The following is a 26,526-nucleotide window of genomic DNA, read 5'->3' as shown; positions in this document are numbered from 1 at the left end:
TGGTGATCATTATTCTCTGTAATTGGGCAGTAGGATAGGAACTAATCAGCTTAACTAAGAAAAAAGAGGTTCAGATGTGAGCTGGAAGAAACCACCTTGGGAATTTGTTGGATCATTGTCTTTGGACAGTATTACAGATAGTTCAGGACAGTGCCTATTAGAGAGGTTTTCCTGGTGATAGGTTATACCTATGAGGGATCAGAGGAAGGCGTTGAGTAACATGACTTACAGAGCACCATCTAGCCCCGTTTTCGAATGATTTTGTTGATTAACATTACCTCATGGTGATCCTCTGTTGAGAAGGAGAATTTTAAAGATATGTTAGCAGCCTTCTTATCACACTAGGACTGATGGACTTATCAGGAGAAGGTGCTGACAGGAGAAGACCTTGGTGCATACGGTCGCATGGTACCTGCCGTTTGGAACAGCTGGCTGCACAAAGGCATAGTGTGCACTGTTTTTGTCTGTCCGTCTCAAAACTGGCACAGTCTCTGAGAAGAGAGAAATTGCTTTGACTCTGCGAATTCTATATTTTAACTGGGACGGTGTCCTTGCTTGGTTTTTAAATCAAGTGACTAGAATTGGGCTGTGTGGAAGGAAGCAATTTTTTATCACAGAAAGTAATCCTTGTGAACCTCCTCAGCTAAAGATGCTCAGAAATAAAATAAAAAGTTCCATCAGCCGACTGGCATTGTTGGTTGCTAGCAGGAATGCCTGCAAGGAGAAATATGTTCTTCACCTGGTATGCTTTTACAACCTGTGATGAACTGCATCACCTCCTACCTTTTGCATCTGTGAGAATGTAGAACAGTCTTCATTTCCTTTGGGGAGGTTTCCTTACCAGATAGGTAGTGCCAGATACGTAGGGATACCCCAGATATCTAAGAATCAGGAAAGAGTAATAATTCATAGGTGATAGTGGCAGAAAGTTGGTTTTAAGTTTGTCAAAGCCTGAGGCTAGTATTTGATGATAATGACCTACCTGAGACTGCAGTCCTGCCTTACGTTAAGCCTGATGCAGTGGTCCTTTCTGCGGCCTGGGAGAGCGGTGAATTCCTGTCCAAAATGGTGCCAGAACTTGGGCTCCTTAACCTTGAGATCAAGCCAAAGTTCAGTACCCTGGGGTACAACTGCCTTACACGTTAGGTCAGAGATGACTTGTGAATGTTGTTGGCAAGCTCATAAATCTGAGATATCTTAACATTGCTGCCTGCAAGGTAAAAGTGAATAGAAGCGAAATCTCTTACAATGCCTGTTCTTTGAGATGGTCTGTGAATAGCCATAAAATCTCTTAGCACGTGTCCTGGATTTATGTGTGGAGAGTATGAACTTGTCCTGTTTCAGCTTCTGCTGTATTTCATTTGAGGGTAGGAGGATATTTAGCCAGCCAAGCCAATGTGTATTCCCTCTCATCCTTATCATCATAGGGAGCTTTCTGCACTAAAGTTGTAATCCTACGATCTGTTGGTGAAAACTTGGTGCCCTTTTCTGCTATACGGGACTAGGACTGAGCAGCTGAATGTTGGCTTGGTACGTTTTAATCAACAGACCATTTCTGGGGGGAAAGTTTGTATAAACTTTATATGTGAACATGTCTTAAAATAAAGTCACTTTCAGGGCTAGACTTGTACTTTTTCACACTTCCCGTAGGTTTCTCTCCAGACCAATAAACTAAAAGTTCAGTTTAATGTCCACTGATAAAAGTAGAAAGAATCCCTTTGCCAATACTGAGACTTTGGCTTGTTCCTTGACAGGGAATTTTTAGGTAGAAAATTATCACTTATTTACTCTTTTCTGTGTTGTGAATCAATTTGATGGACAAGCTGATGTGTGAATAAATATTACAAGAATATTGAATACAAGTGAGCTCTTAGAGTACGGCAAAACAAAGCAAGACCTGAGGGCATACTGAAAAAAAGATTGCATCTTACTTTAATGTAGATTTTTATGGATTTGTATTGAACAAATATAGTTATATATATCCCATCTTCTGGAACAGGTAGAGGACCCATCTGTAACTGAACTCCAGTAAATGCTCAGTTTAGATGGTATCAAAATCACCAGATAAAGCATCAGATAAAAATATTTTTCCAAGGAGAAGCTTCAAATTTTCTATACTGTCTATGCTCCTTGATGCTTTGATTTCAGGCAAGTCTTTTTGGTGCAGATTTGCCTTTAGGTTGTGAGGACACACAAGTTTACTATATTCCGGCTGCTGCTGAATGGGAAATCCCGTGATCTCCTACAAAACTGTGTAGTCTGTGCAGCAGTTTCTTTGGGACTGTCCTGAAGTTCTCACTTGCACCTATACTAGAGTCAAAGAGCTTTTTTGAAATTAGAAGATCTCACCCAGGAAAACTCTTCAGCATGTCCAGAAACATATCCCTGCCCAGGAGAGTACTAAAGTGTGTACTTCAAGCTAAGTAGATGTATTGGCAATCCCTGCGTCAGTGGGAGATCAGGTTATGCTTGATGTTATGGAAATGACATAAGCATGTGCTCAATAGGTCTGTTTTGATGTGGGACTTATGGAAGGACTTCAGGATTTATTTTCGTGTGAAGCCCGTCATTTTGGGAGAGCTGGGAAGAGCCTCTCCTCTTTTAAACACGTTGGCAAACGTGGAAGCCCAAGCCCATCCTGCTGACCCTGAGGCACCTTAGTGAGAGCTAACACAAGAGGTTGGTCCTCCGGGGACCTTCCTAGTTAGCAGTGGTGGCACCCATTTGAGAGGTGGCTCTATCTTCAGAGGGTCTAACTCTCACAAAGTTGGGTGGCTGTATCTCGCCCTTTGTAGCAGATGTCAAATCACATCTAGTGAATGATCGACCCCTGTGCTGGTATAAAGGATAGCACAATGTGGCAGATCCTCACAGAAGAACCTTCAAACAAGAAAATCAAATATCTTCCACCTCTTACAGCCCACTGTGTTGCCACATCCCAGGGCTGAGATGTTAAGAAGCAACAGCAATAAAGTCCCAGGAGGTTTACAGTCTTATCAATGTGCTTGGTAGCACATCCTGGGAGTCAATGTATAGGCTGAAAACCACAGGTTCATTATTTTTTGGAAAATCTTATGCTTCTCAAACCAAGCTCTCAACTTCATAGGAAATGGGTCATGAATTTGACTTCCTCAAGGCTGGTATTACTGGCTGATGGTTTTTCAGTGCCAGTGACCTAATTGCAGGCTTTTAGCAACAGGCCGTAAGATGACACTAAACACGATGACCCTACAATGCTTCTAGGGAATGCTACGCTTGCATGGTCCCTTGCCTGCACATGTCAGTTGTCCAACATGCCCACAAGCCATGTTGCTGTATTAGGGTGATACTAAGCCCAGTTTGAAAGGTACGGTCTCTCAGTAGGTCCTACTAGTCAAATGTAGCTGTACAGCTTCTAGATAGCTTGGAATGGAAGCAGCATTCGTCTGAGTGTGGGCATAGCCTACCATAACAACTGAAAAGTCCATGGGTCTGTATCCTGCTGCTCTGTGATAGGGGTGGAGAGGTCGGCTGCTGTACCTGCACAGTGTGATGTAGAGTCAGAGAGCATGAGAGTCCCTTTTAACTCTCCTCTCACCATAAATCCACACCTGTGGACATCTGTGAAATAATAGCAGGATTGTCACAAAGTCCTGGAGACTTAATGGGGGATCTCTCAGGTTCCATTTTTTTTTAGGATAAAGCACTTCTGAACTGAAATGTTTTGCTTCATTCCGCAAAACAGAAATCCAACATTTCTCACAGTCCTCTAAGGGAACACGTAGAATAAAGCATCTACAAAATGGTTAAACAGGGTAATAAGAAAGGGATGAACAGTAGTCAGAGGAAAGAGGGCAAAACTCCATGAGAAGCAACAGGAGTTTCTTACTCCTGATAACTGTGTAAACCCCCAGTCCACATGAAAATTTATCCTGACAGCCTGCAAAGTTGATAGCTGAAGTTTGAACCCTGATGAAAAGTGAGCTGCTGAGTAGGAGGAGTGAAATCGCCGTCATTAGAAGGAAATTAACAGATTTAGATGAAACAAACAGGTGCTGACAAACACTGCAACATCTCTTCCTTGGATAAAAATGAGGATGAACACCAGGAAGCATGCGGCAGCAATAGGAAATTATCCCATAGAGAGATAATGTGGAATGTCTTAATTAAATTGTTAAAACTGACAAGTGAAGAAGAGATTAAACCTGAAACTGGTCAATTAAATAGTGAATTGCTGTCTTTTTAATAACTAAAGATGAGGAACATTAATGAAAATATTAGCCTTTTAAGTGAATTTTTGACATTAATGAAAACATTTTAGCATGCAGAACAGCTTATGTTCTAAAAAGCTCTTACAAATGATCTTCAAATGCTGTGTTGTCCTCCACCATCACCCCTTTGCTGTTCTTTCCTTTCATTCAGCCATTTGATGTAATTTGTGTCATTCTTCTTTATTGCTTCTTCCTTGGAGTCCCTCTGGGTGGTTGGTTGTCCCATGGGTCAGATGTGCCCATGCTCCCCTGTGCATGGAAAGCAGAGTTTAGGAGGAAAAACAGCCTGGAAATTAAGGACTTGCCTGGTGTCAGCTTGCATCACTGTGAATTTTGGGTTGTGCACTGGTGCTTTGGGGCATCTACTACAAAATTACAAAGAAGAACCATTCTCCTGGCTAAACTCTTTCAGTTTTGGTATTTAGGCAGTTTCATTAATGGTGCAATGACGCTGTTGAGCTGCCAGGATTTGGGCATTAGAGAAACTGGAGAAAGCGTTCTACAAATTATTAATTTATATTATTAATTATTAATTTCTATATATGAATATTAAATAATATTAATATTAATAATAATTAATAATAATTAATAATATTAATTAATATTAAATTTCTATTTTCTTCCCTCTCGGTTGAAAGATTAGTAATTTCCAATAACCTTTAACAAATACTTACTCAGCATCTCTTAACTATTTATTTGCAGGGCTGTAAATGCCTACATTTCCTTTTGCAGTTTCAGCTCTCTCTATATACATCATCTTTGAAAAATCTGCTAAGGCAGCTTTGAAATATATTCTTCAAAATATATTTCAAATGACTTTTTCTTTCAGTTTCACCTTCATTCTCTTTTCTATGTCTTTTCCATCCTTTTAAAACCCAATAATTTCCGTACTCTTCCAGCTTGCTGATTGATTTGTTTTTCTTCAGAAACTGTCTGAGGGTTGTATAATGAAGCTCAAATGAATTAGTTTCAAACCCTTCCATCATCTCCCTGCCCTTATGACTGTTGTATCCACTTCTAAAACATCTGAATCTAAGATGGAAGAAGGTTTCCAAACAGTAATTCATCTAAATGTGTCCTGCTCCACAATTTCTGTGTTCATGCTTGCCTCTGCTTCATACAGTTTTATATATATGGAAGCAAAAGACAGATTTTTTCTTCACAAAAATTTCATATTGCACTCAGTACCTTCTGTACTTTCTGTAATACCTAAATTAACATTTAATTTAAATTACGCAGAAGCGTAAACCCCCTGCACTTGCTAAAACAATGAAAATGCAAGTTATTTCTTACTACTATTGAGGCAATAAAAGTAATAATGATGGATTATTTTGCAGTGCTTTGCAGATACACAGCATGCATGAAGTATTATAACTATTGTTTTCGCTGTTGTTTTGAATGCAGAGTTGTCACTCTTCTTAGCATCCTCCTTACTTTAAAAAAGAGAAGTATTTGTGGCAGACTATACGCATTCTGAAGTGCACATGGGAAAAGTTCACCCTCCCCCAGTTTTTGACTATGAACCTATAGATCAAGGAAAAATGCTGAGTTTCGAAATGTAGTAAGAAAGAAGAGGTGTGAAGGTGAAAATTTTGCTTTTTACTGGTGAACTGTTTTTTTCTTTGACTTCTAATTTCAGAAATAGCTCTGAAGTCTGAAGATTTTCTTTTCAATCAGCAGTTCGGCACCCTCCTAACAATGAGTACAGAAGTGACATGGTTTCCTGGGAGAGGTTTTCATTGCCGTTCAGCAGCCACCAAGCCTGAGCTGGCACCTCTCTGCCGAAGCTGAACTTTCAAGCCTGGTGCGGCTCCCAGTGGAAAGGAAAGAGACAGGATAAAGTTATCAGGCCAGTCATGGGATTTGCAAATAAAGACCTTTAAAGTGATTTAGCTTATTAGGCAGGCAGTGGAGAATATGAAGTGCATCATTAATTTACTACTTTGATGTTATTTTTTGCTGAGCAGCAACGTATGTCTATGTCATATGTGTTTCAGTAAGGTCTTCATCATGCATCCACTGGGAGACCTCCAGTATTTTAATGTGAAGGCAGTTTGCTTGGTCCTTGCCTATTACTAATGCTCTGGTTTGTCAGAAGTGTCAGAGTTTATCGTGTGTTGCTCCTGACATTTCAGGATCTTAGAAGAAAGCAAAATGATTACCCCATATCCCATAATGCTTTCTCTTTTCAGGAAAGCAAAGGCATCTTTGATGTGTGTCTTTCAGATGTGATTTCTGCATGAGTTGGGGTGGATCTGGGTGTCTGTGGTTTTACACGTGCTCTTCCTTTGCTCAGCCAGTGAGCTATATGGGATAAGACAGAGTATACCGAGTGCAAGAGATGGAGCTTTGGGTCTTCACCATGCAGGTCTTCATCATCAGTCCCTCGCCCAGCAGCTGCCCACGTACGTTAGATATGAACGGTGGTAGCCCTGAGCTCTACGGGATGCCCCCAAATCCCGCCATGCTTAGGGGATATGAATCATTATCTGCTTCCTTCCCTTTCAGGTTGCTTGGGAAGGGAAGAGCAGGATCAGCTAAATGAACCTGGCCTTCTCCTTCCAGGCAGTTCAGTCAGCTTAGTAGACAGTGATGTATGGTGCTGCCAGCTCTGATAGTGTTCACCATGGGAAGTTCAAGCTTAGCTGAAACCTGGAAAGTGGCTTGTTCAAAGCAATTTCCTCTTACTAGAGAGAACACTGCCTGCCAAAATGTACAGCTAAAGTACATCACAACTTTACATCTGTTTTTTCCAAAAGACCCTGGTCTGCATCCACCTTCCATCTTTCCCCCAAGAAAAAGTCACGGGAGAATCTTCCTGATAATTTGGGAACAAACACATCAATCCATCTGTCAGCGACTCTGACCAACACGACAGAATGGAAAGAACAGCATGAAGTGGAAGCAGCACAGCCATAATAAGTGTTAGTCTAAAGGGCACGAGTGGTACATCCCCATAGAAACATTTTTTACATCACTTGCCATCTGAAGCAAAGAAGTGTGTTTTTTTTTTCCAAAAGCCAGCTGCTATTTTGCAAAACAGAGCAGTCATGATGTGAATTCCCATACCCTTTTTAGGTCTATCCAGTGGCCAAAAATAGGGTGACACACAAGGCATTCTGCAGTGACCCTTTTTAAATGTATTTTGTAGTAAATAGGATGAAGAGGTTCCAAAGTCGGATACCTGGCTCAGACAGGTCTGAAAAATATTCAGCAGAATGTCAGTAGCCATGGAAATAAACTAAAGTGAAGCTTGCAAGTCTTGTGGAAAAGCATTCAGGGAACAGACTAGCAGGCAGGAGGTCTGCAGTCTTTCAAAGGACTAATGAAAGCATATCTGAGCTTTTATGCTCTGTAAATTGTTATTGTGCAGTCATAAAACACACTGGGAAATGTCCAAATATGACATTCAAAGACATTTTGCATGAACTGGGATGTATGCTGAGATTGCTAATGCCTGGAGACATGGCAGAAGGTGATAACCCATAGGAAAATGTGTGGTAGTTGTCCCTGATGGATATCAGCTTCTATCTAAGGAGCTTATTAGCGAATACACAATGGGAAGCTGTGGCTTGGGCCTTTTGGGTTCAGGCAGATAGATCCTGCCAGGACTTTTTTGTCACCCATATGCGGTGGCATGCTGCGACATGCTTTTGGTCTTGACACCCTGTTGGAATAGAAGACCATACATGACAGCCTGTTTTGAAGAGACACTTTGACTGAAAATATTGGAGTGAGCTGGGCTGGTGGGAGAGGCAGAGCCTGGAACAGTCACTACAAATATTCATCCTCAGATGGAGGAGGACCTGCTGGTGATTCCTTTAGACCAAGTAGTGGCCTCTGAAAGACGCAGGCACTGGAAAGAAAAAGCAGCCAGCAGCTAATTTAAATCATTGACTTAAATCATTGACAGGAGCTTTCCTGGTGGAAGGATGCTGGACAGCAGGGTATCTTTCCTTAGTTTCACAATATTGATAAACTGTCAAAGCCGGTTCCCAGCAGAGTCCACAGCATGGTGCTGATAACGATTTGACATGAACAGATCTTCTACAATCTGGGAATCCCCAGGACCCGTAAGAACTCAAATGTAGGGACTCCATCTGTGAATTTCACCTGATAATTTTACGGAAAATAAATGGTAACAGCTTTATGACTGTAAAAAAAACCTGCTTCTCTGTTTTGTCTTATCAGGTAGCTGTGGCTGGGATCCAACGCGACACCTGTAAATCAACACTAAGGCAAATCCATAGCTTGCAAGGCTTCCATTTATTGAAACTTTTGCTCCTAACCTGAATCAGATTCTGCAAAACACTTCCTGACAGAAGAGTTCTGCTGGAGCAGTGCCGTGCAGGGGACAGGGGAGGAAGATGGGGTAGCTCCAAAGATGATGCAAAGCTCTGGGAAACCATGTTTTATTAACTCTGCTGGGCATGAAACTGCTGTGTGTCTTAAACTTGATGTTGGCTACAGCGGAGGAGGAAACCTCCTGTGTTTTTTTCTGGATCAGAAGTGACAATACCTTCCTCTGGTCAGAAAAAAAAAGATTGCAGAGTTTTCAGAGAAAAATTTGAGAGCTTCTGAGGACACACAGCAAGCTATGCTTTTCTCCCAGATGCAAAACCAAATGACATTTGTCCTTAACATCAATGTGTCTGTACAAAGAAAAGAGTCAAATATGTTGGAGATACTGCATTTCCCTTTTTCAGTGAAAAAATATGGATATCATGTCATCTGCCTGTTAACGTGGAACCAAACTGTGCTCTCTTGCTCTGAAGGGGCGAGGCTGGTCCCCATTGCCTTTTAGAGGCACGTGGTCTCCTTGAGACGTGCTGCAGGGCTGGTGCGTGCTCTGAACCTCTCAGAGCCTTTTGTGAAGAAAGGGCTGCAATTCACTTAGGTTTGGATTAACTGGAGGTTTCAGTACAGCTGCTGCTCTCCCAGGCTGGCTGCATTCAGTCCAGGGGGATTTCGGAGACGTTGTGAAGAACTTTTCATGAAACTAATTGGCCAAAAGATTTCCAGGTCCTCTCTGGAAATATTTGGACTCCTTTGACAATAGAAATACCATGTCCTTTTCCTCCTCGGTGGCTCTGTTTGTACAGACAGCTCATCCAAGAAGGAGTTATTTACACTGCATTGCCGCACAATTTACAGCTTGTGCCTGGGATTAGCTCTGACAGTGGTCGAGCTCACAGCACTTGTTTGAAACCTGAGAGAGGTCAGATTTGGCTGCTGTTTTTCCACCACGTGGGAGAAATATCAAAGGGTGTCTTTTAGAGTGGGGTTAACAGGTTTAGAGCTCATGGCACAGAGCAACTTGTGGCTGGAAAGATAATGGCCAAGGGAGGTGCTGCAAAGGAGGGACATAAATGGAGAGCCAGTGTGAAGCCAGATCCTACCAGTAGAGACTGGAGGGTTTACATGCAGAGGCTACAGACACATAGCCTGCATTGGCCGAAGTGAGAGCCAGGTAGTAATATTTTTCCTGGGCAGAAGGGGTGGGAAAGTGGGAGGAAGAGACAGTAACTGTGGTCAGTGACACTGGATGAACATGGAGTCTGAGATGAGCTTTAATTGCATACAGTTTACTATTTTTCTTAAAATTTACCAACATATCTCCTAGCTAATTGCCTTTATTTCTACATTCTCCTTCATGCTTTATGTGTGTTTGTGTGTGTTAGGTGTGTGTTAGGCTTCACAAGTGAACTGTAGACAGCTCACGTGGAATGAGAAGAATCCCACTCATGTATGTATGGCTTAATTAAAAAAAAAGTGTCTAAAGTCCTTAATTGATAACTTGCATTATCAAAGCCTCTTTTCAGTTGTTGTTCGACTCTAAATGTTCCTTTTATCTGCCTGTAACTTTCTCTAGGTACCTGCTTGTCTGCTTATGACCAGATCTACCTATGTCAGGTCCCCACAAAGCAGCAGTTCTTCTCCACTTAACTCCACGGCTCAGGGGTTACAAGACTCACTGAGGGGAGAAGGGGGGGTGTCCCTCCCTCTGCCTGAGGAGTTCTGAGCCCTCTCTGCTCCCTGTGCACCAGCCTTATGCCAAGCATCAAGCAAAGGGGTGGTGGGACACCTCAGAGTCATTGGGGTTTGCACAGCCCTGAGAAGACTGTGAGAAGAGGACAGGTTCCTTGACTCCAGCTGGGGAGGATGGATCCTGGGTGTGCCCTGTTCCTCTTCCATAGGCACCTCAGAACAAAAAGTACTAAAAAAACCTACTGACAAAGGGAGTGCAACCCATATTTCACCTTGTCAAGTGCAAGTCAAGCCAGCAAATCTCTCCTCCCTGGTTCAGTGGAAATGGGAACGATTCCAGTCAAAGTGCTTCATAATTTAATTACAATAAGTGAATAAACCTGCAAACTGCTGGGTTGAACAAGGCACCTCATCCGCTGGGTTTAATGTGGGTAGGGCAGGTGTAGACAAACATGAGTTTGAATATGATGTGAATTCTGAATGGTGAAAACTGCAGCTGATGAAAGCTGTCCCCCAAAAACTTGAACAGGTGATGGGCTGAATCATGATTGAAATAGGGGTGGAAATCCATACCAGCACTGGGATAAGCAGGAAACATCAGTCTCTTTTCCCAGACTTCTGTGATTCTGCAGATTCTTAGAAGAGTTCTATGACTTTTGTTGTTCAGATCACAAATTCAAGGTTTTTTTCCTCCTTTAAAGAGAACCCTGGCATTCACAGAGGAAAGCAGCATTTAGTTCAGCCAGTGTCTCTTCCTTGCTGGCCAGAGCTCTCAAACATTATGAAAACAGATATGGATTTACATTTTGGGGGACAAAGTGTAAGACAAGTTCTGAGCTTTCGATGCAATAAAAAATCTGGGAAAAAAGCACAGGTGGGAAAACCACGATCACACTCTCTTTGATGGTGATTAGAAGTAGCTGTTGGCAATCCTAGAGAAACGAGCATTTTTTGCTGGCCTACGGTCATTTTTTTTGCTGAATATTGGTGAAAATTTGACTCTCTGAAGACTCACAACATTAAAGTACATCTGATGTTTATGGACTGTTCAGCAGTGCCTGTGGTGAGACTGGCACCTTGTAGTCTGGTGAATATGATGATGTATAAATCTAATACATATTAAGCCCTCCAGCATAACACAAGCATTCAGTTTCATGGAGCAATTCTGTAATTTCTGGATGAACTGCAGCAAACCTTTTAGAGTAGTAAGTACAAAAATTGCTACATAATGTTTATGCCTAGCTTTATGTATTTGGGACTGCATTTTTAAAAAAATTAAACAACAAAAGAGATTTTCCCTGTTGAGGATAAATTTTCAGGATTAATGTTGCACTTTCCAGCTTGAACCCTTTTGGTAAACGAATTAAATGAAAGAGTTTCTACATTCAGGTCAATGTTATTTTACATCCTTTTAAAACACAGTTTGTTAATACTGAAGTAATTTAAATTTAGCAAAACATATTCAAATGCGCTGGGGTTCATGAACTTTTCATTCTTTGTGCTGGTTTAAATATCATCCTTATCACTTTACATATAATAGTTACAAATGAGATAATGCTGTATATTAATATTTGAACATCCTTTTCAATATTTATATTTGCTTTATTTTACTGACACTGAAATTTCAGAGGATGCTTTGTACCTCTTATCTCTGTTGTCTGCTGCTTATCTCTACATTTGCACATTTTCTGCTTCCGTGATACAGACGAGGGAGTCAGCCTGAAAAGCCTCTGTACTGAAGACACGCTCTTGCATTGAACTTCCAACCTCACCAAACCACCAGGAAAATCAGTGCCAGCTATGAATAAATAAAATACTAAAATCCATACTGGAATTTTTCCAAGACAAGTGATTGCAGTTAGGATCCTAACTGCATATTTAAATACACAAATAACTCATCCAGATTTCAGAAGCAGGTATGGGCACCTGTTGACATTAACGACTGAAGCTACTGGAATTAACTGGGACGCTTCTCTGCGGTAGGTCAGTGCTGTCCACAGAAAGCAAGACATTATCCAGTTGTACCCTAGAAGACTGTACAAATGCAGTGGAAGGACACATCTACCTGCCTCCTCCTTGTTGGCTTTTTGGTTCTCCCTTTAGTTGCTCTTTGGCAGCAGGTACAGAGTCAGGGTCTTGTCTGCACCTATCGCCTTTGTGCAAGTGCTTCAGAAATGGCAACTCCAAAACAGGAACTGCACTTCCTTCATTTTTCAGAGGTAACCTAAAACAATCATCCAATTCAGATGATGGTAGATGAGATTGGGTTGATCCACAAAAGAAAGGGATTTGGTACGGCAAATGGAACAAAAGAAAATAACTGATTTCAAAAGCATGAACATTTCTCTTAAATAGAGTCTACCTTGTAATTTCTCCCTATTTCCAATGGAAAGAGGTGAGCAGTCCCCAGGGTGTGCTAACGTTTGTATGTGAGAGAAGCTGTTTGGCTGGGGAGATAGCCTACCCATGACTACCTTGGGATGAGGTGTCTCATTCTTGTGGAGATGTCTATTTTTCTCCATCAGTTCCAGGGAGCCAAGGGTGACTAGTTGCAATTTAGACATCTGATTTTTAGCTACCACAAGCTAGATGGTAAGTATTTTAATGTCTATTTCTTTCTCACTGATAAAAGGCCGCCTTACAATAAAATTCTCTTCTTTGCTACATCTTTCTTTTTAGCACGTTCAGATCAAGCAGGTAGGCACTATATTCCATGCAGTCCTTTTATTAAACTTATTATCAGAACTGATCTTGTCTTTTTAGCATGAAAAAATATTCCCCTCACAAAAAGTCTTTGAGCGAAACACCGAATGCTATAGAGCTCAGTGATAAGTTCTGTTTACCATTCTCCTTGAGATGATGTTGATGAAAACCTGGGTAAAAATACCTCAGAACAGGAAATGCCATAGCAAAATAGTAAATGCTGCAGAATGGGAAATGAATCTGCCTTGAATCTAGTGACAGAAACAGCTTTGTGCAAGGCATAAAAGCAATTGTTTTGCATACCATTTCCCACACCACCTCTTCTGTCACAGTCCTAGAAATAGCTACACCTCTGTGCATAGCGACACTTCTTTCCTCCCTAGTTTCTGCTCTCTCCTCCTCGGTTGTTCATGTCATCAAGGTGTTTTGTATATACAAGTATAGATGCCCACACTCGGACCTCCAATTAGTTATTTAATTATAGTCCTTGTCATAATTACAGTAGAAAAAAATAGCTATAGGAACACTTCACTTCACATAGGCGTTGGGGATGTAAAACACCTTTGTTGCAAGAATTTTCAGTGCATCCCTGCCCTACAGTGTCAAAGCTGACCGGCAGAGAGGTGGCAGTTAAGTGAATCATTTAATTGCATGCTTGGGTTTAAGCACCCCGAAAGTCCCATCAGAAACACTGGCGCTTTATAGGTGTAATAACCCAAGCCCATGCGTCAGTGCCCTGCGGAGCAGGGGTCCTCTGCTGGTGTAAATACGGAGCAATTCCACTGAGTTACTGAGTTGTGGTGATTATCACCACTGGGACGTAGAACGGTCATGGGGAGTTTGGATATTGAGGTCAATGGGAGCAGCAAAAAGCAGCAAGCTGCTTTGGAAAGAAAGGGCTTGGCTTTTACTTCCACATGCGGATGGAGTGAGCTGCGGTTGGGAGGCTCCATAGATCACTTTGCCCTTGCATCCTATTCACCGTATTGTGCAACTTCAACCTTACCTTTATGGCCCAAAGCTGTTTACTTCTATTGATTATCTCAGAAACCTGAAGGCTCTTTCCAAGTCAGCTTTCTGTTCCTGTTCTGCCTGTAGTCAGAGCCTCCTGGTATTGATCACTGAGAGTTTGCTAAAGCAAATGAAAATCGTGGTTGTGGGGAGCCGGGGGCAGACTGTACCCCGCAGGGGATCCAAGGAGGAGACCTCCTTTTCTTCAACACTTAGCATCTCCTGTGGACTCTTGGAAATTGCAGGCTGGTTTGGGGACAAAGGCAGAGGGGAGATGTTTGACACATTGAACTTCTCTCCATGGTGTGTCAGGAGGGGTCGTGCGGGCTGGAACGAAGGTCTCTCCTGTGGCTTCCTCTCTGTAACAAAGCTCCTGTTGGCTGTGGGTTTCCTGGGAAGCCCTGGGCAGTGGGAAGGGGTCCTCTGGCATGCAGAGAGTAGGGGTGTGTGATGACTTTGGGTCTGAACGGAGTCTGCAGACAAACCCATCCTGCTGCAACATCCCTGCATTTTGGAGGGATGTGTTAATTATAATATACCTCAATCATAGAGAGCGGGTGTCTAAAAAAATGGAATTTCCTATATGTAAGTCCAGGAGGTTTCTCTTCCAAATCTTCAGGGCAGAATTTCCTCCCAAAACATTAGTTTTTTTGTTTGTTTCTTTTTCAGTGTTCAGCCTTGTGTGCTCTTGAACAAGTTCGACGTATTTTTTCACACTAAAATAAGCAGGAGAAATGATTGGCAGAGAACAAGTCTTTCGTTATATTTCTGTCTTTCTTCTGCTTGAGAGTTGTCTTTGCACAAATTATAATATTAATAGGTCTGTTCCTTGTCAGTCTGGATGAATGTGTGTGCAAATACATTTTACCCTTTAGCAGCTTCTGGACTAATTATGACTACTAAATCAAGACTTTTCCATTAGGTTTGGGGGAAACTTGTCCTCAGTGAAGTAACTATTTTCAGAAAGAATATATTTATAATAGATTTAAAATATTTTTATGACTGAGTTTAGAAATACCTCCTATATTTTAAAAAAAGAGCATCTCTGGAGGTGCACAGCAATTCCTACAAACTGTCTTGACGTTTAGTCCCATAAGTATGTGAATAAGACCCTAATTAACACACTTTTTTGTTTAACAAACAGACTTCCTTTGATTTGGAGTGGCTCCTTATCTGTTCTTCCTATAACAAATACATGATTTGCCTTAAAATTAATCTAGGTATTTTTGCTAGGAATTAAACATTAGCCTTACAATTATAGGAATAGCAAAATAATAAAATGCACATTTAAGAAATGTGCAGGTTTACAGTAAAATAGACTTAGCAAAGCTAACCCCTCCCATCTTCTTGAAAAGACAAATCTTCTCGTATTCATTCACTAAAATGAACTTACTGAGAGAATTGCTATTTTCTCTCTGAAAGTTATGGTTCTTTTGATTCACTGAAGCGCCTGGTACTGAACTATAGGTGTAAAACTTTGGAGACTGGCCAGATTCTCAGCCACTGTAAGGTAGCATAGATCTTGCTAGAAGACAGCAGGGAAGAGATGTCTCTGAGGTGACAAATTGTGCTTTTAAGAAAAGGAGGACAAGGAACTTTATTTAGTTGAGATCAAAAGGGAAAGTGTCTGTGGGCGAACACCTCTGACAAAACACATATTAGCTGTGCCTCATTTTCATCCCTTCATTTTATAGAGTGAATGGTCACTTCTGCAGGCTGAGACCGATCATCTGAAATGGCAAATGTGGTGAAAGTACCCAGAAATATGCCTAAGGTGAAAAAAAGAAACATAGCGGATAATTTTGTTTGCTCGCTCTCTTTCTCCTAAAAGAAGGGGAAAGTTCAGGATCTTGAAGGTGTCAGATCCTTTAAAAACAAAACAAAACAGATGATAAGGAGACTGACTTGGATCATGAACTTTCAAAATCAGCAATGAGATGACAGCCTCAGTTTCAAGGCATTTTTCACCAAACATGTCAAAAATTGAGAGCCTGAGGGTTTCTGATATTTTAATGCCATTTGTGTGGTGAAAGAGGCAGCAACGACGGTACCAGGAGTGGAACAACCAGCCTGGGGTGACATATTGTCGAGTTCACTGAGACCTCCTGCAACATGAGTGGTCAAGCTGAGTCAGACCCAAGGTCCACCTAGCTCGGTATCCCATTTCTGACAGGACACAAAAGCAGATGCCTAGAGGAGACCGTATGGACACTGCAACACATAAGGACTCCCCTGAGTACTCTCCCAACCTCAAACCATTTGTCACTCAAAATGTGATCCTAAATCAGCTCTGCTTTCCATGAAGTCCCATGAGTGTGACTAAGATGATTGTGTTGTGTGGGTCTGAAGAATACAAGCATCAATATCAAAATATACTTGGGAAGAAATTCTACATTTCTTGCTGTTCGTAGCAAGATTTCCCCTTACTCTTCCAGACTCAGGAATTCTCTGTTGGCAGTCATTTACACGTGCATATGAGGCGATAAGTGGGGGATATACAACAAATGGTTGAACTTGATGAGACAGTGGTCTAGGAAGTTGGTTTTTTTCTTGATGGAGAAGGCCCAGCTCTAATATGCTTCTACAACCTGGCCATCCTGTAGACAGTGAATTGTATATCATTAGGTGCCACTGGCTTTGTCTCATCCATAAGGAATCTAGGTCACACATGGTGAGGCTGCTGTGATGTAGATCAGCATGAGATTTGCTTCCAAGCTTGTTCCTGCTCCCAAATAAAATACTGGAGTAGCACTGCTTTTGCTTGTGCTCCAAACAAGTTCTATCATCCATAGTATTAGAAAAATTGCCTGGCATCCAGTATGGTGTTTTACATACACTAACCGTATCCAAGCAGTAAGTTATCATAAGTAATGTTGTCTTGCTTTGAGCGTTCTGAAGGATTCATAAAGTAATCAAATAGAGTTTTGGCTCTTCCCTTTTTGGGTCATGACGTTTCTTGAACGTTGTGGATGCTAGATATTCTGAGGCAGAATATGTGAAACTCATAAAGGACATATCCGAGCTGAAGCTCAGAAATGTCAGTTTTGGCAGTGACAGTGATGCACTTAGAAACATTGCCAATATTAAGTGAATATCTTTTACTTAAGGGCAAAAGAGGGGATTTGGGAAAATACTCATTTGGGAAAAGAGGGGATATGACAAAATCTGCTGACCTCATCTGAAATGAAAGGGCAATTCAACCTTCTTCTCTTGTAATTTTTAAAGACTTTTAGATACAAAGCAGGAGGGAAAGTGCCAACTCAGTGCTTTGGGATGGTTCCCAGCTCTTGCGCGTGGCTCTGAGGCAACATGGGGATTGATGAGAAAAGGTGATTTTATTGATTGTTCCAAAGGACCAGTCTAGCAGGAGAGAATTATGGTTGTGCTTTTGTGTACACCCGTTCTCATCTGTCTCAGTTGTACACAACTCTTTGTTAAGAAGTAAATTCAATTAAAAAAAACCCTAAGAAAGTCAAATAGCACAGTAAGAACATTAATCTGCTGCTTCCAAACTGCTGCTGTGTATCTACCAGCATTAAATTTCATCCACACTGGCTGTTTGAAGGGCTGCCCATTAATGTTATAAAAGATTTCTTAAGAAAAATTCAGCTGTTGTAGATGATATTGGATTTGATTTTTCAGAAGAAGCAGTGTTTGGGACAGGTGAGTTACTGGTGTTCTTGGTCCTAATTCAGAGTTTAATCCTCATCCTACTGAAGCTGTTACAGGTTTTTGCTGCTGACTTCAATGAAAGGAGGATCAACCCTATTGGTTTTATGTGGGGGTTGGCAAGAAGATTAAACAAAATCAGCATAACTGGTTTGAAGAATTTATTTCATTACAAACATTTATTTCATCTCAACAAAGTAAAATCATTAAATGCATTTTTCTTTATAGTAATGGCAAGATATCTTCAAAAGACAAGTCAAGATAATAACTTTCTAAATCTTGCTGGATACTAAAAAGATTTGGGATCTATGTCATATTATGGTTTTCTTCCTACAGTGTCTCAGTGTTCCTCAGGTGATAATTACTTGGCTTTCACTCTGTTAACCCTACTATCTTTTGCAGCACTCCTCCTTGGCTCTGCAGGTACCAGTCACCGTTACTCTGAAATCATCTGCGTGATTAACATTAGCATGTTAAACTTAAAGCAGTTGTTTCCAGCCTGTGCTTCGCTTGAAGCTTGCGGCTGCTGTCTGGGGTAGGAAAGGCAGCCTGTGTGCTTTGAAGCTTTGTTGTATTTTCCAGCTGCCTAATAGGGGAATTACCTCTCTCTACAAATCCTATTTTCCTTCTAATATGGTGGACAGAATTGTTCAATAGAGGGTGAAAGGAAGCTCCTTTCTGAATAAGGCCACCAGATGAATCTACTTCTCTGGAGCCTTGTGGAACACATTTCCCCCAAAGATATCGTGCTTCAGGTGCATGTGAGAAACCCAGCATTTGATCTTCTCCAGACAACAGACTCCTAACCCCACCCACAGTTCCTGTGCCATGTGCATCCTCTTTTGCACTTGCTGTATTTCTGGAAAGGGATGTATCTGTGCGGTCCTTAATGTATGGGACCACCACCCCCGAGTCGGGGGGAGCAGGCAGTGCATGCGAAGGAAGCCTTGACCAACCTTTTTTGTCTGGCCATGTCTTACATGCGAGATCTACTGTGAAGTCTGTTCTATTGAGATTTTTATAGATATTATCGCTTAGTATCTGAATGTCTTCCAACAGCACTTTAAGCAATATGAGTAACATCTGTCATGTGTTGTTTGTGCTCTCTTCCTTTCCGTGCTTGGGGAATGGAAATTAATGCAGTGACATGTCTTGTTCCAGAAGAGATTTTAAAGAAAAATAAACATATACTTACATGTATTTATATGGATAGACATGACAGAGTCAAAGCAACCTGCTTTGTCTGGAAGAACCATATGCTAGGTGTGCAGTGGTCCCTGCCTGCTGGGGTACTTCATTACCTGACTCAGACCCAAAAGACACTGAAAGATCCTGCACGGACAAGCTGGATCCCCTTTTTAGATAGTTGTGTTGTCCTATTTAATATAATTGCCAGCCACAGCCTTCATCCTAAAAATTTTAGAAAACATTTATTTTTTTTTCGGACCATTGAAGCTGCAGCAGAGAAATCAAAAGCTCTGCTCTGAGTGAACAAAAATTGATTTGCTGGTCAATGTTGCTGCAGTGTAATGTGCAGTTGGTCTCGATGTATTATTACCTCGATTAAGACTCCCTTTGGGGGCAAAAAAAAGGTGATTTTTACCATAGGTGATGTGACAGGTTCCTCTATCAGTGACTGTGAGCTGACTTCATCTCCCATTGCTGGCTTGAATCCAGATTATGTTGGGACTAGAGGACTAGCTTTGTTTAGGTGCATGTGTCAGAAGTCTTTGGCTCATTTCTCTTCTGTGCTCAGAAATAGGAGGTATTTAGTGAGAACCTGGTACACATGTGCCTTTCTTCAGTGCTGACCCTTATATGATGCACTATTCCTTGAAAACAGATGATAAAATATGAGAAATCATTGTTGAATCTCAAGTGTAAATAGGTGTAAACCAGATGTTCTTAGAGAGGGTGTGACCATCTTTTGCTTCTGGTTTAGGCAGTCTGTCTAGTCCTTGCTTGTGCATCATGCCTTCTTACTGGAGTGAGCCTCAGTGAGGCATGAAGATCAGGTGTTCGATGTGTTTTGTTACTCCAGTAAAGGAAGATCATTGTCCTGAATACTAATTCAAGTCTTTAAAAAGGCATACCATATCACATATGTTTTGGCATTAAAAAGCATTAGCACATTTTTTCCCATAGAGCGCATACCTTACAGTCATTTTACAAATTGGGTCGTCCGGAATGAATTCATCACAAAGTGGAAAAAGCACACGCAAATTTTAAAGAGTTGTCTACATGCAACCATCTACATTCGCATCAATTGCTATCGCAAGAAGGATGCAAAGGTCAGACAAGAAATAACACCATCCCTTTGTTAAAGCACTGCTTTGTGTCACAGAGATCATGCCTCTTACAAATTTAACCCTATGCATATGGTCCAATTATACCGCTAAAAAGGTGCTCTTTCGTAAAAGAATGATAGCATTTACTTTCTTTTTTTCATTCTGGGAAAATGGGCCTGCAGTTTGAAAAGTAGATCACTGAAACTATTTTAATTACCAGCTGTGTTTAGCTCCCTGGTCAGAGACATGTTCGGAAGAAGACACGTAACTTTCCTGTCCAGCCATGAAACTCCACCATGAAAGAAAGAGTGATTATTTTCCATCAGTTTTTGTGAACATTAGAAAACAGAAAAAAAGGACTGAATGTGACTTCCACTCTGAAAAACTGTTAAAGTTTTTAAAAAGTCATAATAAAAAAGTAAGTCTGCTCATAATTCTGGTATCTGGACACATTTCCATAAATGCAGTGAAATCATGGCATAGTGTGATACTGCTGATCTTGGAGGATAATGATGATGTGACACACTGTAATGCAGAGATATAGTTTCTCTTAACGCAACCTGATCGCTAGGAATAAGAAGCCTCATGGGAGCAATGGTTTGGTTTTGACATCTCAAGCTGCGGTCTGTAAACACCAGAAACTCAATTCAGCTACGTAAATGTCATTTGAGGCATCCAGGCATAGCCTGGCAGGGAGGGGGCTGGTGAATAGGACACAGCAGCTATGGGAGACTTGTGACCTTCTGGGCTAGCAGATGATGACAAGACAAAATATCCTTGGGCACACCAAATAACTGATGTGTCTGTGTATGGGCAATTGTATCTTTCTGTATCTAGGGGATGGTTTGGACCTCCACCATACTCCCCAAATGTCATCTTGCTGGGAATCGTGAAATGGCTGTCTTTTGCGGGCAAATCTGTTCTCCCAGCACTGTTTGGATCACAGACACCTCTAAGATGTACCAGGAGGCTGTAGCCCTCAAGGGCTACCATGTAGGAAATGTAAAATACACAGGACATTTCTGAGATCTGCCCCTCAATAGTAGCTTAAGATAGATTCCCTTGCATTTTTCCACAGGTCAAGAGAACCGGTGATGTCCCAGGTGGCGCTACTCGCGCAGATAGGCTGGGATTCAACTCCACTGTGTGGGCATGTCAGTTCAGGTGTCTAAATGTAGATATGTCCTGTTATAGTCAGTAGAGGTTCAATTCCCTACATGCAGCCACTCGATGCTCTTTGAAATGCCGTTGGATATCTGAGACTTCTTCAAGGGTCTAGGAGATGTGGCATGGGAACTGCTGGAAGTTTGTTTCTTTCTAGAATGGCAGCTCCAGAAAGTGGCAGGCAAGTGGGATCCCCAAGGATCCCCATCTCAAATGGTGCTACACCCTTAAGTGTGGGGAACTGGTCTGAGCTTGCAGGACAGCCTACAGGACAATTCAGCTCAATCTAAAGTAGACACATGTGCAGTCATTGGCTCACCAAACTCCACCGACTGCATCGCTCTTCCACGACAAGGTCAATACAGATGTTAAACAGACTTCACCCATGGTTCTTCCCATTTCTGCAGGAAATGCCTGCAGGTTTTGGTACTAGAAAGAATAAGGGGCTCCTGAAAAAGACAGGATGGATTTGGCTCAGATAATGATGCTGAACTCCATGAACTGAAGAAAATTTATTCCTTTTCCTCACCTGGGGTGGCAGACATCTGTCTGTTCAGCTGCCTGCTGAACCTGTGCTCCTACAGCTTGGAGACACAGACACAGATTGACACTGGGGGCTGTTCTGCAGCACTCATGAGGGTTGTGTGTTATGTTTCACAGGCAAAGAACTACACTAAAGAAACCAAGACACTCAAAGTGTCCGAAAGGAAACTGAATGAGCTCTTTCCCTTCAAGAAGTTATTCCTCGAGTTACCTTCCAGTTGAAAGATGAGTAGCACAGACTTCTATACAACTGCCCAGAAGTGAATGAGATTCCTTCCCTTCACTTTATTTTTCCCACGGGTTTCTTTTCTTGCCAACATGTAAAGCCAGAAAAGGCTTGAGCACCTCACCAGCTGGCCCATTGGAGAGATGGCTTCTGGCCTTGAGTTTGGGTCATCACCAAAATGATAGGATTTAAAATACTATTAAAGACCAAATCAGTTCAAAGGTTTCTGCGTTGAGAGTCTGAGTTTCCTAGAGTGAGATAAAAAGCATCTTCTGTTAGGAAAATTGACTGTGGGCTTTCTTCTTTGGCTTGAAAGCTGGCCTATGATCCTTGAAGAGCTTTCTACTGTTTTTAGGAAAAATGAAGGTGGCCTATATTTAGTTTCAAAGCTCATATCTATTCCATTTAGGAATCATATAGACATTGCCTCACTCTGTGTTTCCACCATAAAAACCACCACCATAAGAAGAATGTAACATCATCCAAATTTTGAGAAAATCTTTTTCCACTAGTAAATGTCAATGCCACTCACAGTGTTAAATATTTTGCTTTATTTACCTGCTCCTTTCCTTCAGTTTGGAACATGTCTCTCCAAGGCGCATAATGCACGGTGACTCAGTGTCATGTAGGGGACAGACAATGGCAAATGGATCTCCAATTAAATTCAATTGCTCTTCAAGGGCTGCTGCCCTAGTTTGAACAGAGTGCATGGGTGAGAGTTTGAAGCAGTGCAAATGCACGTGGTTAGAACTGTGATTAAATGCAGTTAAGTTTTGACTCCTCTCCCCCTGCCTCCCTCCCCTTCTATGTCTCCCTGGGGTTTGGAGAACTTTCCATGTTCTGTGTGCCACAGAAGACTGTGTTTCTGGCTAGCTGGGAGCTGCCAACAGTAAGTGAGAGTGCAGAGCCCACCAGTGACAGCAGCAAAATTCAGAGCGGCAATGGTTCAGTGGGAGGGGTCTGCCACGTGTCAGGAGGGTTTCAGAGGGCCAGGAGGTGACATAGGGAAGATTACTGGAGCTCTGGGAGGTGTGAGAGGAAAAATATGTAAGGTGCTTTGGGCAGGGCAGCTGAATTTCTCAGTATGTTGCCTCCTTGACCTTCAAGCCATCTCCTTCCCACCTTGGCCCCCAGCCAATTTGGTATTGCTGGAGGGCTAGGACCTGTTCATAGGTAACTTCACCCCAGCAGGGCTCATATTCTGGAATACTTGCTCCTGCAGTTCCCACGTCCCTCTGAGATGGGAGGTGCCCTATGCCTTAGGCTCAAACCTACTCTGTGCATGCATTCAACCTAGCCATGCTCTACCATACTCTGCCTGCCTCCTCCGCTCCCCTTCTGCCCGTGCTGGAAGCCTAAGTTGGCTGGGGAGGATCTGCAAGGTCTCTCCAGGACAAAATCAGGGACAACAGAGGCAGGGTGACTGGCAATGGCTTGTCACAGCACAAGGCAGCCAATATCCCCTGACCCAGCCTTGGGAGGGTCCTGCTTAGACACTTATCTATGTGCTTTGCATGTTACTCCCTGCACGGGCTATTATAAAGCAAGTGGAGTGAGAGTGCCACACTTTCAGAAAAGCGTGTTTTCTTTCACAGCTGATTTTAATGAGGTGAATACTTGCCTTCTGTGCGCATGTCATGATAGGTCTCAGGTCCACAAATGATATTTCTAGTCCCTGGCTATGAACGCTTGTATGGTTCATTGCAAAGCATTAACCGGAGGGCTAGCTGTCAGTCCATTACTACACTGCTGTAGCAGAAATCAAAATATCTCTAAAATGTCAGCCCCTCTCAAAGCGATGCAAAGAAATGACAAAGTTTTGCAGAATTTCTACTGCCTAATGCAAATACCATTAATTCTAAAAAATAAGCCGGGTCAAGCAAAATCTGGCTTCGTGTAAAAAATGATTGTCTCAAACTGAAAAACTGGTTGTGTAAAGTAAGATACAATCAAGATACACTTTACAAGGTATCAATTAATTCTGGTCTACTCCAGCAAATGTTTTTATTGTCAGCCTTCCATATGATTTTAACCTTAAAGTCAATAAAGTGCATTGAATGACAAACAGTTCTGGTGAGCCCTCTCTCAGCAACACTCTCGAAATGTTCAACCCGTGAAATATTTTAATGAAAGGCAAACAGCTTTTGGCAGATAAGGCTAATTCTCTATTAGAAATAATGTTTCAGGAGTCAGAGAAGACAAGTTGGAGATCAAAGGAAACGCCTAATGAAGCAAGATGGCTGAAAAGTGACAAGAAACAGAAATCTAAACAATTAAGCAAAGTCTCATACAGTAGATCATATTAAACTGAGACAGTATTTGTTAGGTTATGTGATAAAAGGCTCATCTCCACACAGGCAAAGGAGCCCAGGGGACCATCAGTCAGCCCCGATGTCAAGGTGTGAAACCCCATCACAATGTGGGGGGTCTCCAGGGCACACTGCAGACTGACACAGATCACTGCCTACAGGGCATGTGTGGCGGTGCGCTCTCCCCTTTTCCCCCTTTCCCCCCTCCCCCACCCCAGCTCCTGCTCAAGCCATGGACATCAGCAGGAGTTGTTATGAGTTGCACTTGAACTATATGGGATGGCTGGCAACATAGTCAAAGACATGCCCCTTCCCTGGAAGTGTTCAAGGCCAGGCTGGATGGAGCTTTGAGCAGCCTGGTCTAGTGGGAGGTGTCTCTGCCCATGGCAGGGGGGTTGGAACTAGGTGATCTTTAAGGTCCCTTCCAACCCAAACCATTCTATGATTCTACGACTCTAAGAATCAAGTAAACATCTGAATGTTAACTCCATGCTGTAGAAAATGCATGCTGGAAGATATACTTTCTAGTTCTCAAGGGGTGGCAACCCGCCACCAAACTGCAAAGATCAAGTGGGTAAACAACTTAGAGGAGTAAACAAGTGTCCAATTGCTCTAACTACGGGCATTACATTTGCCCCAATCTTTATTGTGTGAAATCCTGAGAAAATCATAGAATCACAGAATCATTTAGGTTGGAAAAGACCCTGGGATCATTGAGTCCAACCATCAACCTCACTCTACAAAGTTCTCCCCTACACCATGTCCCCTAACACCACATCTAAACAAGTCTTAAACACATTCAGGGATGGTGACTCCACCACCTCCCTGGGCAGCTTATTCCAGTGTCTGACCACTCTTTCCGTGAAGAATTTTTTCCTAATGTCCAGCCTAAACCTACCCTGCTGCAGCTTGAACCCATTCCCTCTTGTTCTATCGCTAATTACCTGTGAGAAGAGACCAGCACCAACCTCTCTACAATGTCCTTTCAAGTAGTTGTAGAGAGTGATGAGGTCTCCCCTCAGCCTCCTCTTCCTCAAACTAAACAGTCCCAGCTCCTTCAATCGCTCCTCATAAGATTTATTCTCCAGGCCCTTCACCAGCTTCGTTGCCCTGCTCTGCACTCGCTCCAGCACCTCAAGATCTCTCTCATATTGAGGTGCCCAGAACTGGACACAATACTCAAGGTGTGGCCTCACCAGTGCTGAGTACAGGGGGACAATCACCTCCCTCCTTCTGCTGGTCACACTATTTCTAATACAAGCCAGGATGCCGCTGGCCCTCTTGGCCACCTGGGCACACTGCTGGCTCATGTTCAGCTGTTTGTCAATTAGAACCCCCAGGTCCTTTTCTGCCAGGCAGCTCTCCAGCCACACTTCCCCAAGCCTGTAGCGATGCATGGGGTTGTTGTGGCCCAAGTGCAGGACCTGGCACTTGGAGAAGAAAATGTCTTTCCTTCTCTTCAGAATCAAAACTAAGTTCAACTCTAGAGTTCAGAAAGATGAGCAAAGGTTTTTGTGGCTGTTTAAAAGAAGTGGAAAGGCTATAGAATGAATCCAGGCAGGTTTAGTTCAGGCTTTTTTCCACATTGAGTAAGGACAGGGAGGACGTTCTAGTAGTCACAGGTATGACTCCTCTATTTCTCATCACGTAGCATGAATGGCATATGCTGTAATGATACTGTATGGCTTATTTGCAAACTTCTGTGCATAACCACACTAAATATTGCCTAGTGATGTCAAAAATTAGTGGGAGGTCATGGAAAAGCTCCTTTCCTGGATTTTAGCTCATATCTTGCCTTCCAGTATTCCCCACCTCCTCCTTGTCGGATTTGGCTCACCTCATTGTACATTATTACAAAGCCTCTAGAAAGGATGTCAAAATACCTATAAAAAACCTAAAAAAACTAGAAACCTCAGTTTATAAGAAAGAAATGAGATTTGACAGCTTGTGAGGTTGTAGGGAGAGGATGAGGCAAATTTTTTGTACGGAATGTTGCTCACATTTTCCCACCTTATTCTCAGTAATATTTTTTTCTTGGTTATTTTAAGATACTGGTATTGTTCAGCTAGGAGAACTGGGATGTAAGTGCAAATATTAAGTTACCTTCCATACATGTTGTTCGCAACTCAACAAGATGAGTGAATGATGCAGAGATTATCCATCTCCAGACTGGTCAGAGAATAGTCCTGGTTAGCCAGAGTTGAATATTTCTGTCATCTTGGTGAATGTAGTTGGAATATGGACCCAGCTCACCATCTGTGTAATCCTCGTCAGTCTTCTTGGCTGGAGACAGGAGGTGTTCCATAATTTCTGCAATTGCTTGAATGCAACCTGTTATGTTCTGACAATTGTTTTGGTGTCCCTTCTTCATTTTT

The sequence above is a fragment of the Larus michahellis genome, chromosome 1, assembly GCF_964199755.1.
Source record: "Larus michahellis chromosome 1, bLarMic1.1, whole genome shotgun sequence".
NCBI lineage: Eukaryota > Metazoa > Chordata > Aves > Charadriiformes > Laridae > Larus > Larus michahellis.
The sequence above is the reverse complement of the archived record's forward strand: the minus strand, read 5'-3'. Positions refer to the sequence as shown.